General features: G+C 45.6%; 1 long non-coding RNA gene across 6 annotated transcripts in view; it reads left to right on the forward strand.

Moving 5' to 3' along the window:
* Positions 1 to 631: 631 nt before the first annotated feature.
* LOC141117248 (uncharacterized) overlaps positions 632 to 15958 on the forward strand; it is a 429977-nt gene continuing 414650 nt past the window's right edge. For all 6 annotated transcript variants that reach the window (XR_012237130.1, XR_012237125.1, XR_012237129.1 and 3 more), the window contains exon 1: positions 632 to 1144. This is a non-coding gene — a long non-coding RNA (uncharacterized lncRNA). The remainder of the gene's footprint in view (positions 1145 to 15958) is intronic.

The raw sequence follows: 15958 nt of genomic DNA on the forward strand, positions 1-15958 counted from the left end.
ACCTTTAACAGCGGTAAAGCGCCGCTAAAACTAGCGGTGCTTTACCGCTAACGGACGGGCCACCCCAGTGTGAAAGCAGCCTTAGAATGATTTATCTTCTTTATTTGCCCTTGTGACTGTTCACTGAAAGCAAAAATGACAAAAAATACCACATTTTGGATTGATGCCAGAACAGAAATAAAAGGGGAAATAATCCAATGTGGATATTGGTTCTGGTCACTACCAGGTACTCCCTCACTGTGGAGCGATTTCCTTTCACTTTCTCCTATGAATCTCCCCAATGAGTTTAGGATGACAAATACATTTCTGAAAGGGATTATAACCCTCCCTTAATCTATCCAAAATAAAGAGAAAAGTTTTGCCTTTCGTTTCACTTCAATGAACAGGGAACGTTTCACTGATTTAAAGACAGCATATCACGGACGAAGTGTACATTTCTTGTCATGTTCCTCCTCCTATATTGTGCACATCCATTGTCTGCGGATGCAGTTGCTGTACTCAGGTCTTTTGTCATCTATGAGAACATGATAAACACAGACTCTCGCGTAAACTAATCCCTCACATGTACAGATGACTAGTGTGACGTATATTATGTACAAATATCACCAGTGGCGTGCGGAGCATCTACGCTATTTCCGTAGTGACCCCGATGACGCATGAGGATCACTTCCGCTGATTGCGGTGCAGTGTAGAGGGGAAGCGGCGAATAATGTGCGTGCATTGTTATGATCTCGGAGATCGTGTTGTATGAATCCCCGGAGATCAGAGAACATGACTCGTATATTGACAGAGCGTGGCAGGAGTGTATATTGGGCTTAGTATGTTCAACATCGGTTTAGATGGCTGGGGAGCCTCTTGAGCTCCCAGCTCATCACTGACCGGAACTTCCCAATCTTAACCGTACATAGAGATCATCTCTCTTCATATCACACTGTACGCTGCCTCATCATAACATGGCCACGGACCGAAGTCTGCATATAGCCAGTGCGGATGTCAGAATGGGTAGTAGTCCCTCCTCTCACAAACTCTGATTGGCTACCTCAGGAGCTGAAGGCTCAATTGTTGCATGTAGATTAACCAATCACGCCACGGGGAGAAAACAGCTGAGCACCAGAAGTGTCATCGCCGGTCCGAGCTGTGTGTGGTAAGTGTACTTTCCGTCACTAGATTGCTGAACCGTCCATCACTAGATCACTCAACCGTTAATCGTTAGGTCGCCAAACGTTCCACTGCAAGATCACCGAACCATCCATCATAATATCACTGAACATCCCTAGATCAGTCAGGAACATTGATACAATCAGTGTTGCCAACCGTCAGTATTTTTACTGGCAGCCAGTAAAAACCAGGCAATTTTCTCCTGCCAGTAAATGCCAGTAAAAAGAAAAGGTTGCCAGTAAAAAATATGGCTGTGACACTCTGCCCGGGGCCAGCCAAGACCATACAAGTGCCTGCTACAGTGTGTTCAGGTGGCTCTGCTGGAGGCAGTGCCTGAGCATGTCCTGTGATGTCATGGTGCAAGGGAGCCAAGCAGAGCGGCCAAAGCCTTGTGTGTGGGTCTGCGGGATGGGAGCAAGGCAGGCCAGGAGCGGGACCATCAGTGCTGTTTGGACTGGAGGGACCACCTGGCATGGGGAGAGACTGTCACTGTGACTCAGGAGGGGACATGTCATGTCGGTAATCTGTACTACTGCACACTGCTGTCAGTATAACTGTGAGAGTCAATTTCATGTGTGTGCCGCCCATTCTAATTTCTTGCCCTCCTGAGTCCTATGCCTGAGCTACTTACTTACTATATCGAAAATAAAATAAGAAATATGTTTTTTGCCTTATTATCTACCTTAAATCACATTGCTAATTACATATTGTACTTGTTTGTAGCCTAAACAGTGAAATTTTGTAATTCAAATTTTAATCTTGTAACTTTTGGAAATGCCAGTAAAAACGTGGCTGTGCCAGTAAATTTTGGGTGTCGTGTCAGTAAATTTCAATCTGTTAGGTTGGCAACATTGGATACAATATACTAAGCCAATAGTGAGTAGGCTATAAATATGGGTGATATCAGAGTACAGTAGAATGTTAATCCAAGATCATTTGGGTACAGTGAGGGACAGGGCCATACAGTGGCGGCTGGTGGTGAAGTTTTAGGATGGGGGGGTGCCAGACCCGCCCCTCTTTTTGACACCGCCCATTTATAAGCCCCACGCCTTGTAGCATCCACCCACTCTGTCCCCATATTTCACTTGCTTCCACCCATAGTGTCAGGAGTATACATAGTATACAGTCCAGAATCACAGCAGAGTATACAGTTATAAATCCATGCATGTTTGTAATGGGTCTAATGTTCTCCACTGCTACCCAGTACTCTGTTACAAAGAACAGGCTAAAGTTGATCTAAATAAGTACATTGAATTACCCAGCAGCCATATAGCATTCAACTTCTGTGATTGCAAAATATTCTTATAAATCTTGGAACTAATAGAAAGTATGAGCTAAATAATAAAATAGCCTGTGAAGATAACGCTTTTGTGGATCAGAATTTTGTGATGGTGGAAAAAGGAAATCTCTATAAGGAGAAGACTCAGAGGAGAGACTTACCATCCGATTCTGGGGGAAAAAAAAGCTCAGTGCTTTCCACTGACGTCACTTCCGGTTTATCACTGGCACAGATAAACCAGAAGTGACGCTTTAAATCAGAGGGAAAGCACCGCCCATGTCCCAAGGCAGTGCCAATCAAAAACCAGGCATCCATAGCAACACTATGGATGAGAGAAATACAGCACAATGGATTGCACCACAAGGCAGGGCTAAACAGGGCAAATGAAGCGTCTCGTCTGCAATCAGGTATTGCACAGATGTCACGCTTCCCATGGTGCACATGGCCCGAACACAGTGCACTTTAAAGGACATTTTATTATTATTATTTTTTTTTTTTTAAAGGGCCCATTTTTTTTTTTTTGTGACTGCCTTGGGGCGGGGCGCCCCCTATGAGAGGGCCGCCACTGGCCATAGATCTTTTTTTTTTTTTTCCTGGGGGGGTTCAGCCTTCAGTACAAAGAGGACAATAATTAGCGCCTGCCATGGTTATGGCAAATTGTGGGTGTGGCACAAATAAACTGTTTCCTTAACCAATTCAATAATTCAATACTGGGCACTTTCCCCCTTCCTGCCCAAGCCAATTTTCAGCTTTCAGCGTTGTCGCTGTTTAAATAACAATTGCGCGGTCATGCTACGCTGTACCCAAACAAAATTTTTTTCATCTTCTTCCCACAAATAGAGCTTTCTTTTGGTGGTAGTTGATCACCTCTGCGGTTTTTATTTTTTGCTAAATAAAAAAAGACCGAAAATTAAAAAAAAAAAGTCTTTGTTCGTTTCTGTTATAAAATTTTGTAAATAAGTAAGTTTTCTCCTTCTAATGAGGCTGCACTGCCAGGCACCAATAAGGTGGCACTGATGGGCACTGATATGCAACACTGGGCACTGATAGGCGGCAATGATATGCAACACTGGGCACTCATAGGTGGCACTGATATGCGACACCGATGGGCATTGATAGGTGGCACTGAAAATGCAGCACTAATGTGCACTCATAGATGGGCACTGAAAGGCGGGCACTGATAGGTGGCACTGATTGACACTGATAGATGGCACTGATTGGCATCACTGATTAGGAGGCACTGGCAGGTATTGCTGGTGGGCACACATTGGCATTATGTGTGGGCATAGGCCACCAGGGAGGACATACCTGGTGGTCATCAGTGGTGGCCATCCCTGGTGGTCCTGGGTGGGCACAATCAGCGCAGACCTCCCTGTCAGAGGAGCAGCTGATCGGCTCTCCTCTACTTGCGTCTGTCAGATGCGAGTGAGGAAAAGCCGATAAACGACTCTTCCTGTTTACATCGTGATCAGCTGTGATTGGACACAGCTGATCAGGTGGTAAAGAGTCTCTGTCAGAGACTCTTTACCTAGAGTACCTCGGAGTTGCGGTGTGTCAGACTGACACGCCGCAACAACACACGCCGCGATTCACGCCCCTGGGGGCGTGCACCGGCTTGTTATCCTGACCACGTCATATGACGTCGAGTCAGGGTATCGCAACCACTTTGCAGACGTCATTTTGCTATATGGCAAGCGGCAAGTGGTTAACTAATAGATGTGCTTGTTGTCAGAGCTTGGTAAACTGTATGCAGAATCAGCTACATACAGGATACAGCACTGTGTTCCAGCAGTAGGATGGGGACTTTCCGTCATGCTCTCAGAACAAAATTTAGTCGGGTTTTGCGCTCAGCAATTCATAGGACACCTTGTATTTTATCAACAGATACAAAGCTTCTTCTGATTAGCTGAGGTGGGAATTGTGACATTATCCACCCACCTTCATCAATTAGAGGAAGCATTGTGTTTTTTGTTACAATATAAGGTTTCCTGTGCAGTGGCTGCTGGTGCTCAAAATTTTTGGGGGTGCGCAAACAAACTGAAATTCTGAAAAAAAAAACCCCCATCAATTGCAGCCTCACTGTGCCCATCAAACGCTGCCACTGTGCCCATCAAACGCCCCCCCACCCACCGTCTGCCCAGCACTTAGCCTGTCTCGGTGGGGCAGCGGGTGATGGTGGTGGTCTCCTCCATGCTCCTCCATGTCCCCGATGTCTTCTCTCGTCCTCTCCTATGATTGGATGCCTGATAGGCATCCAATCACAGCGCCTGTCGTTTCAGCCAATCAGGTGATGGGTAACAGACCTGAACACCTGTTTGGCGGAGAGGTGGTTCAGTGTTAGGAAGGCGACTATTCATTCGCTTTTTTAACGCAGCTGGGTGAACTGTGAGCGCCAAGCATGACGCCTGTTAGAGCCTATGGCCCTAATCAGGTGCTTCAAAAACACCCTCCACCTCTATAATTCAAGCGCCCGGTGCCTGAATAGGGGGTGGCAGCGGCGGCCATGGATAGATTCATGCAATGCATGAATCTATCTATTGGTGATAGAGGGGATGGCTGGAAAGAGGGGGCTGTGCCCGTGCGCCCTTATGGACACTGGTCCTGTGAATGGCTGAGCGCTCAACCCAACTCAATTTTGTTCTGAGAGCATTATGAGAAATCTCCATCCTGCTTCTTAGAACACAGTATGTAGCTGATGTTACAGTTTATACAGCACCCTCAGCAGGCACCTCTGTCAGTTAAGCAAATAGTAAATATGGAATTTTCAAAGTCTGTCAGCCTCTTTACAGAGGGCCTCTTTTTTTTTTTTTTTGTTTAAATATTTGGGGGAGAGCTGCTGGCTCATTGGGATGTCCGAACTGTGTATAGACAGGACTACTTTACTTTTGTCTGTTTGTCCACAGGATCTGATGTTGCTTCTAGTTGATTTGTGTTTCCCTGCACAGCTGCTCTTTCCCCTGGCTCACACTCCTTATATCTCACATGGTTTTGTAGTGCACAGCGCTCTCTGCTGCAGTCCTCTCTCCCCACCCAACTTCTACTGTACTGCATGCCACATGGCCCAGTTGCTGCTAGCCCATTAATAACCTTTACTTTCTCAAACTACCCCCCACTTCTTATCAGTGGGTGGCTGCCAGCTAATGCAGTGAATCAGAATTCTCCTCTTCCTCCACACTGTCCGATCAGCAGGGCTGCCTTTAGAATTTATTTACAGACTACCTGGCAGGGATCCCTCTTGGGCATCCAAAGGAGAATTCTGAGATGGCATGTGGTTTTTGCGTTAACAGTGGGAGAGGCTTAACACATAAGTCTATGTACAAAGTACAGGGATCAGAAGTATGTAATGTACAGAGTGCAGGGTCATGAGTGGGTATGGTGCAGGAATTTGTAAAGTACAGAGTGTAGAGGTCAGGACTGTGTTATGTCTGTTATTTGGCCTCCTGAATAACTTACCGCAGCCACTTAGCTGCACTCTGAAATGTGATCCAACAAGGATCACTTTTCAGAGCTTTGGCTAGCGTAAACCCAGCCTAATAACACTCATTGTAATGCCAACCATATTCCTGTCATTTTAACATGTGACAGTAGGCTGACAACTATGATGCACAGGTGCACACTTATCAGGTTTCTGTGGTGCTGTTAAAAGAACAGGAATATGGGTGGCATTACAGCGAGTGTTGTTAAGGGGTGGCACAGGCTATGCACTGTACAGGAGGCACTTCCAGCAGCTCCCCATTTTCCCTTAATTTCTACTGTGGAAAAATGCTGCTTTTTGTCCTCTTCTCCCTCACTTTCTCGATCATTGAAGGAGAGAAACATCACTGCTTGGAGTTCAGTTCAGGAGCTTGTCTGCAGGCTTCTCTCCATATCAGAGTCGCCAATCCATCCCACATCTGCACTGACAGGAAGCCCGTGGGATGAACATTTAATTGCAGTGATGGACAGCATACTTTACCAACTGGCTGAGGAGGCAGTGCGAGGCTCTGAAGTCTGTAGGCTACAGGCTGCACCACCCCCTGCTGCCTCTTCAGCCAATAGTTAACATAGTTAGTCTGGCTAAAAATAGACACAAGTCCATCTAGTTCAACCAATAAAATAAAATAATAAATAAAATGCTATTCCCACAGTTGAACCAGAGGAAGGCAAAAAACCCCAGCAAAGCATGATCCAATTTGCTCCAGCAGTCGGAAAAATTCCTTCCCGATTCCCCCAAGAAGCAGTCCGATATTTCCTGGATCAACTTTACCTATAAATGTTAGTATCCAGTTATTATGTACATTTAGGAAAGAATCCAGGCCTTTTTTAACCGCTTCCGGACCAGCCGCCGTACTTTTTTGGCTCCCCTGCGCAAAACCACATAACTATATGTTGGCTCATGGGGTCCGGATAGCAGGCACACGCGCGCCCCCGCTGCACAGCTGGGGTGCCAATGCTCGTGACCGACGGTCGCGATGACTGCCGGCCATGAGCGATCGTGAGCTGGAGACACAGAACAGGGACTAATATGTGTTAGAGCTGCACGATTCTGGCTAAATTGAGAATCACAATTTTTTTGCTTAGAAGATAGATCGCAATTCTCTCACGATTCTCACAGCGTAACATCATCTTTCACATTTAACAAAAAAATTGGGCTAACTTTACTGTTTCATTTTTTTTTTTTATTCATTGAAGTGTATTTTTCCCAAAAAATTGCATTTGAAAGACCACTGTGCAAATACAGTGTGACATAAAATATTGCAACAATCGCCATTTTATTCCCTAGGGTCTCTGGCAAAAAAAAAAAAAATATATATATATATAATTATATAATGTTTGAGGGTTCCAAGTAATTTTCTAACAAAAAAATCAGATCTTAACTATAAGAAACAAGTGTCAGAAAAAGGTTTAGACATTAGTTTTATCCCTTTCATCTAAGAAGGAAGAGTTACAATGTTAAAAACTTGGCAGACTGCCAGAGTGAGCAGAGAACTCTCTATACTTGTTAGGTGAAAGAATTGGGAAACTCTGCAATACAGATCGTCCGAGGGGTTGAATCGAGATTGCGATCTTTTATTGATTAATTGTGCAGCTCTAGTGTGTGTAAACACACGCTTCCCTGTTCTGTTCTGACAGGAGTGACAGATCGTGTGTTCCTATTAGCTGGGAACCACGATCTGTCACTTCCTGTAGTTAGTCCCTCCCCCTTCGGTTAGAATCACCTCCCAGGGAACATAGTTAACTCTTTCACCGCTCCCTAGTGTTAACCCCTTCACTGCCAGTGACATTTTTACAGTAATCAATGCATTTTTAATCGCACTGATGTGTCAAAATTGTCCAATGTGTCCGCCATAATCATAGTCGCAGTCACAATAAAAAAAAATAATAATAATAAAAATGCTATAAATCTATCCCCTATTTTGTAGACGCTATAACTTTTGCACAAACCAATCAATATACGCTTATTGCGATTTTCCCAAGGCGTCTTTCAGGACAGCACCTGAGAGATAGTGACTCCTCCCACTGGAACACAGGAAATACCTTCTTCCTCCAAACTTTAAAGGGAGGCACCTCCCTACCATACCTCAGTTTTTGTGTTTCCTCCGGCCCTGAGGGAACATCTTTTGGGAGGGGAGTCAAGGTCTCTCAGGTGCTCCTGGGAGACGGGGCTTCCTTCTCTTTTTCCTTAACAAGGGACCCGATGTCCTCCCGGCCTACCCAAGCATCCGCAGCGGTAGGAATCGGGCTCCTCTTCCCCTCCTAGTGCTCAGTGAGAGCCACAGATCCGGTGACCAGCGCGGTCGTAGGGGCAGCGGTGCGGGTGCGGCGCCGCCATTTTGCCGGCAGTCGCGCCGGAAGTGACAAAGCGGGTCACTGGGTCAGCGAAAACGTAATTTCCGGTGTGGACGCAAGGGGGGAGGAGGGAGGACAGGAGCTGGTGCCTATTTCCGCTTCCGGTCCGGTGCAGATGCACTATGGGAGTCCGGAAGCGGCATATGTGGAAAGCTGCACACCAGAGATGGAGGACTCAGCGTCTGCAGCGGTGGGGACAGGCACAGGCACCAGCAAAGCTCAGGTAGGAGCAGCGGTAAAGTCTGCTTTTTCTTCCTTAACCTGGGTTTGGTCTATACCTTTTTTTTCTCTACCCCCTAGTGGCAAGGGGCCTGTCTGGGCACTAGAGGCTGACTGGTTTCTTAGTACCTGTGGGTGATTCTTGTGAAGCTGAGGCTGGGTCTCACTAAAAGGTCCCCTGGTTTTTTTCCCTTTTTGTTTTTCTCTCACAGGCTAAAAGCTTTGGCCCAAAAAAGAGATGTCCTTCTTGCAGGGCTAAAATGGGAGAAAATTGGAAAAAAGCCCTATGCAGTGCATGCATCACTTCTTTAGTTAGGGAGGAATCAGCTTGTGATGACCTGGTTGCCTCTGTAAAGATTCAAACTTTTCGTGACTCTTTAGTTAATCCAGCAATCCACTTCTGAGGCTTCCCAGGGTTCCCTTTCTATCCCGGTGGTGGAAGCTTTACCTGAAGACCCCTCAACCAGGGAAGAGCAGTCCCCTGCTCCTTCCGTTAAAGATTTGGAAGAGGAGGGTGAGGAGGCAGAGGTGGCAGAGGTGGCCCCTTCAAAATTTAAGCTATCCCTGGAGGAGGTAGACAGACTCCTTAAAGCTATTCATGTTACGCTTGGCTTAAGTGAGGAAAAGAAGGAATTATCTCTTCATGACCGCATGTATGCAGGATTAAATTAACTTAAGGGCAGAACATTTCTGGTCCATTCGGTCATTTCTGATGCCATTGCTAAGGAATGGCAAGATCCAGAGAGAAAACCCTTTTTTTCCAGAGCCCACAAAAGGCACTTCCCTTTTGAGGAGGACCCTTCTGCGGTGTGGAATAAGTGTCCCAGGTTGGATGCTGCATTTTCCCAGGTCTCAAGATCCACAGACCTGTCTTTTGAAGACATGGGGGTTCTGAAGGATCCAATGGACAAACGCATGGATCTTTTGCTCAGGAGATCATGGCAATCAATCATGACCAATTTGAAGCCAGCAATGGCCACAACATGTGTGGCCAGGAATTTGGAATACTGGGTGAACCAGCTTAGATCACATATAGTGGCAGATTCACCCAAACAAAAGATCTTAGATTCCTTTCCTACCCTGATCTCTGCAGTGGCTTATATTGCGGATGCTTCGGCTGAAGCAATTAAAATGTCAGCTTTGACAAATGCTGCAAGAAGAGCTTTATGGCTAAAAACCTGGCCAGGGGATACAGCTTCAAAGAGCAAACTTTGTGGGATTCCTTTTTCAGGTGACCTTCTTTTTGGCCCTGATCTAGATAATATCCTAGACAGAACTGCCAATAAAAAATAAGTCCTTCCCGGTCAAAAAGAAAAAGCAGGTCCCAAAACGTCTTTTTCGACCTCAAAAAGCTCAAGACCAGGACAGTAAGTTTCAGGGGAGGAGGAAAAATTGGTCCGCACAAAAAACGAAGGGTAAAAGCGGAATTCTCTTCCGTCCTCCTTCACAGGCCGAGAAATCGCAATGACTCGTCCCTGCAGGTTGGCGGAAGATTAGGAGAGTTTCTTCCGCAGTGGTCAGGGATAACTTCAAATCAGTTTATTCTGACCACTCTCTCGCAGGGCTATACTCTCGAGTTTTCCAGAAGCCCCCCAGGAAGGTTTCTGTTAACAAATACTCCTCGAGATCCAATAAGGGCCCTGGCCATGAAGTCCTCTCTCTCGAGGAACTGATGCAGCATGGAAATTCCATCTTTGCTACACTTTCCCCCCATTCCAGTTAATTCCCTTAATATTAACAAAAATTCAGAGGGAAATGGTACCAGTCATCCTAATCACGCCCTTTTGGCCAAGAAGGGCCTGGTTTTCAACCGTTCTGAGAATGGTGGTCAAGCCTTATTGGCATCTGCCCCTCAGGCACGATTTACTATTTCAGGGTCCAGTAAATCATCCAGAGGTAGCCACTTTGGCGCTCACAGCCTGGTATCTGAAGAGCAGCTCCTAAAAAGCAAGGGTTTTTTCAACCGGTTAATTTCAACACTTTTATCAAGTAGGAAAAAGGTGACTAGGGACATTTATTCCAAAGTCTGGAAGGTTTATAATGGTGTAATTCATCTGCCCAGGACCCAGGGAACCTTATTACCATTCTAGAATTTTTACAGGTTGGAGCTGACAAGGGACTAGCAGTTAGTACCTTGAAGGTGCAGGTTGCTGCGCTAGCAGTGTTCTTAGAAAGATCTGTGACCTCGAATCCGTTGGTAACCAGATTCTTTAGATCTCTTACGAGATCCAGACCAGCACCACTTAAGTTTTTTCCTAAATGGGATCTGTCAATAGTCTTTCAGTCTCTAACAAAGAGTCCCTTTGAACCTTTGGAAGAAGCGCCACTCAGATATCTCACTTTTAAAACTGTGTTTCTGATTGCCATGGTCTCTGCACGCAGGATCAGTGAGCTTAACCCTTTATCAATTAAGGAACCTTATTTGTCTATCTTTCCTGATAGAGTTATACTTAGGAAAGATCAAAAATTCTTACCAAAGATAGCTTCAGTACAGAATCGTGTTCAGGACATTCTACTTCCAACCTTCTGCCCCAACCCAGAAGGGGAGAAGGAGACTTGTTTCCACATGTTGGATGTCAGAAGGACTTTGTTATGCTATTTGGAAAGAACAAAGTTCTTTAGACGTTCAGATTCACTGCTTGTGCTATTCTCAGGCAACAGGAAAGGTTGCCAGACTTCTAAGGTTTCTTTAGCAAGGTGGCTGAAACTATCCATTTCAGAGGCTTATTCCCATGCAGGTGTGTCTCCACCAGCAGGAATTTGTGCACACTCAACAAGAGCACTAGCAGCCACTTGGGCAGAGAGAGCTGGTGCCACCCCTGAACAAATTTGCAAGGCGGCAACATGGTCGAGTTTTCACACATTCGTGAAACATTACAGGCTGGATCTCACATCTGCTAACGATCAGTCGTTTGGCATAAAGGTCCTGCAAGCTGTTGTCCCGCCCTAAGGGGGTAAGTCTCTGTTATCCTCTCAGGTGCTGTCCTGAAAGACGCCTTGGCAAAAACCAAGTTAGACTTACCGGTAACTTGTTTTCCAGAAGTCTTTCAGGACAGCAACATCCCGCCCTATTTGTATTTAATATACTATGCTGTGACTAACGTATGTGTTTATGTGTTTCAGCCGGGGCCGGAGGTTTTCCCTACTACAACTGAGGTATGGTAGGGAGGTGCCTCCCTTTAAAGTTTGGAGGAAGAAGGTGTTTCCTGTGTTTCGGTGGGAGGAGTCACTATCTCTCAGGTGCTGTCCTGAAAGACTTCTGGAAAACAAGTTACCCTTTAGTCTAACTTGGTTTGGTTTTTTTTCTTTTACCAAAAATATGTAGAATACATATCGGCCTAAACTGAGGAAAATTTTTTTTTTAATATATATTTTTAGGGGATTTTTATTATAGCAAAAAGTAAAAAATAATGCATTTTTTTCTAAATTGTCGCTCTTTTTTTGTTTATAGCGCAAAAAATAAAAACTGCAGAGGCGATCAAATACTACCAAAAGAAAGCTCTATTTATGGGAAAAAAGACGTCAATTTTGTTTGGGTACAACTTTGCACGACTGCGCAATTGTCAGTTAAAGCGATGCAGTGCCAAATCGCAAAAAGTGCTCTGGTCAGGAAGGGGGTAAATTCTTCCGGGGCTGAAGTGGTTAAAGCAATCTACTGAACGGACATAACCAGCTCTTGAGGAAGTCTGTTCCACATTTCCACAGCTCTTACTGTGAAGAAAACTTTCTGTATTTGGAGATTAAATCTCTTTTCTCCTAGACAGGGCCGGTACAAGGGGTGGGCGAGAGGGGCGGGTGCCCTGGGCGGAGTGTGAGAGGGGGTGGATTTCTCCCCCTCCCTCTGCTCGCTGGCTCTGAGCATAGTATGAGAGCCGCTCCGACCGATCTGCGCCCTCCCCCTCATTGGCAGGGAGGAGAGCGACTTCAGGAGGGATTGAACCAGCAGGGGGAGGGGCAAGCCTCCCATTATCTTGGTAACTGTGAAGAAACAGACTGATTTCTCCCGTCCGTAGGACAGGAGAATCAGTCTGTAAATACTGAGACTGGTGGCTGCAGCTCTGTAGTATCTGTGACACTTGCATAGCCCAGCAAACGCATCACCTCACTGACGGGAGATCAGGGAGGAATACAGCTCCTCCCACCTCTGCTCCTCCAGTGACTTCCCGCCCCGCTATCCCTGACGTGCCGATGTATCTGAAGAGAAGGGATGTGTGGGCGGGAAATATGAAAAGCTGCAGAATCCTGTGTGCCAAAGATGCCTGAGCTTCCAGCCTGGACCTGGGTGAGTCATGTGCACACTGCAGTACACTGTGATCACTGAACTGTCCTTATCTCCATCACCCATCTGTCCCCCCCATATGTTCTTTCAAGATATTCATTAACTTTCACTTTCAGTTAGACAATAGATGATACAAATTTGTTTCCAGTAACCACAGATTACAGGAATGAAATTTACATGATTCTCCTGTCAGCACAGTCAGTGCTGACAGGGGAATCCCTTCTGCTGAGCAATTGTATTGTCCCAACAAACAATGATTATCACTAGCAGATATAGCAACCGCTAGTGATAATCATAAGACTATCCGGCAGGCTGGTTGTACCCAATTTGATCGATCAACTTGGTACATTCAGCCTGCCCATTAATGGTTCAAATCTCAGCCAGTTCTCACTGAAACAGCTGAGATTTAACCACTTGCTTACCGGGCACTTAAACCCCCCTCCTATCCAGACCAATTCTCAGCTTTCAGCGCTGATACACTTTGAATGACAATTGCGCGGTCATACAACACTGTACTCAAATTAAATTTTTATAATTTTTTCCTCACAAATAGAGCTTTCTTTTGGCGGTATTTGATCACCTCTGTGGTTTTTATTTATTGTTAAAAAAAAATGTAAAAAGACCGAATTAAAAAAAAAAAAAAAAAAAAGTTATTATATTTTGTTATAAAATTTTAAAACAGGTAATTTTTCTCCTTCATTAATGTACGCTAATGAGGCCGCACTGATGGGTGGCAATAATGGGCACTGATCAGTTACACTGATAGGCAGCACTGCTAGGTGGCATTGATAGGTGGCACTTGTGGGCATTAATAGGTGGCACTCATGGGCATAGGTAGGTGGCACAGATGAGGCATAATTGCCTCTTCCTCTTCGGGACCAATGTCCCTTGCAGATGAGCCGGTGATCAGCTTTTTTTTCTCCTCGCGCTGTCAGCGTGAGGAGAAAAAAAAACGATCACAGAGCTTTTGTTTTGATCATGTGATCAGCTGTCATTGGCTGACAGCTGATCACATTGTAGGGGGCCGGGACTCAGTGACTCGGTGATCACAGCGCGCACAGGGCACGTGCACTTCCGGAAATTCAGGTCCGCGCCGTGGCCGTCATTCAGCTATAGCGTGGCTGTCAAGAGTAGGGATGAGCTTCGAGTTCGAGTCGAACTCATGTTCGACTCGAACATTGGCTGTTCGCAAGTTCGCCGAACAGCGAACAATTTGGGGTGTTCGCGGCAAATTCGAATGCCGCAGAACACCCTTTAAAAGTCTATGGGAGAAATCAAAAGTGCTCATTTTAAAGGCTTATATGCAAGTTATTGTCATAAAAAGTGTTTGGGGACCCGGGTCCTGCCCCAGGGGACATGGATCAATGCAAAAAAAAGTTTTAAAAACGGTCGTTTTTTCAGGAGCAGTGATTTTAATAATGCTTAAAGTCAAACAATAAAAGTGTAATATCCCTTTAAATTTCGTACCTGGGGGGTGTCTATAGTATGCCTGTAAAGGGGCGCATGTTTCCCGTGTTTAGAACAGTCTGACAGCAAAATGACATTTTGAAGGAAAAATTCAATTTAAAGCTACCCGCGGCTATTGCATTGCCGACAATACACATAGAAGTTCATTGATAAAAACGGCATGGGAATTCAACACAGGGAAACCCCGAACCAAAATTTAAAAAAAAAAAAATGACGTGGGGTTCCCCCTAAATTCCATACCAGACCCTTATCCGAGCACGCAACCTGGCAGGCCGCAGGAAAAGGGGGGGGAACGAGAGTGCGCCCCCCCCCCTCCTGAACCATACCAGGCCCCATGCCCTCAACATTGGGAGGGTGCTTTGGGGTAGCCCCCCAAAACACCTTGTCCCCATGTTGATGAGGACAAGGGCCTCATCCCCACAACCCTGGCCGGTGGTTGTGGGGGTCTGCGGGCGGGGGGCTTATCGGAATCTGGAAGCCCCCTTTAACAAGGGGACCCCCAGATCCCGGCCCCCCCCCCTGTGTGAAATGGTAAGGGGGTACTTACCCCTACCATTTCAATAAAAAACTGTCAAAAATGTTAAAAATGACAAGAGACAGTTTTTGACAATTCCTTTATTTAAAGTCTTCTTCTTTCTTCTATCTTCCTTCATCTTCTTATTCTTCTGGTTCTTCTGGCTGTTCTGGTTCTTCCTCCGGCGTTCTCGTTCAGCATCTCCTCCGCGGCGTCTTCTATCTTCTATCTCCTCGGGCCGCTCCGCACCCATGGCATGGGGGGAGGCTCCCGCTCTTCTCTTCATCTTCTTCTTCATCCTCTTCTCTTCTTCCTTCTTCTCCGGGCCGTTCCGCACCCATGCTGGCATGGAGGGAGGCTCCCGCTGTGTGACGGAGTCTTTAAAATTAGCACTTTTGATTATTCATGTTCGTGTCCCATAGACTTTAACGGTGTTCGTGTGTTCGAGCGAACTTTTTTCCTGTTCGCATGTTCTGGTGCGAACCGAACGGGGGTGTTTGGCTCATCCCTAGTCAAGAGGTTAAACTATCTTAGTGTTAGCTCTTGGGCTGCCCATACATTGATCACTTTTTTCATTCAACTATTAGGTTGAATGAAAAAAAAAGAATGTTCCAATTTCCCCATCTACACATTCCAGGTGGAAGGAGGAATCCTCCCACTGTGGACCATTGTGGTGGTGTATAGAGCCAAATAGATTAGAATTGTGTCAATGTCCCAATATTTATGGACCTGACTGTACATATAATTAAAAGATGTGAGTGAACTCTGTTTCTATCGCATTAAACCTAATTGAATTTGTATTGTTTTAAGTATATCCTTGTTTTGAAATGACATTGATTCTTTCTTAAAAATGGGGGGGGGGGCGCAGTTTGCCATCTTTGCCCTGGGCACCAATGGGCCTTGTCCCAGTACTGCTCCTAGATGTAAAGAGTGCCCCCTTGTCCTCTGTGATGGCTCAGTGAATGACTCAACACCGAGTTTCACTAAATGAACCACCATGTATTTATACAAATGGACTCCTATTTCTCTGTCTGTCCGTTTTTATCTCATCGAAAAAAGTTAAGAGGACTGCTCAGGGCTGGTCTAACTATTTGTGGCAAGACTGGGCACAGATGACATAAAATCCTATACTGTACAAGGTGCAAGCCTTAATTAAAAATGTTTTTTTCGGGTTTACATCCACTTTAATCTCCTCTTCTCAAGCGATAATAAA

This window comes from Aquarana catesbeiana, linkage group LG13, assembly GCF_042186555.1.
Source record: "Aquarana catesbeiana isolate 2022-GZ linkage group LG13, ASM4218655v1, whole genome shotgun sequence".
NCBI lineage: Eukaryota > Metazoa > Chordata > Amphibia > Anura > Ranidae > Aquarana > Aquarana catesbeiana.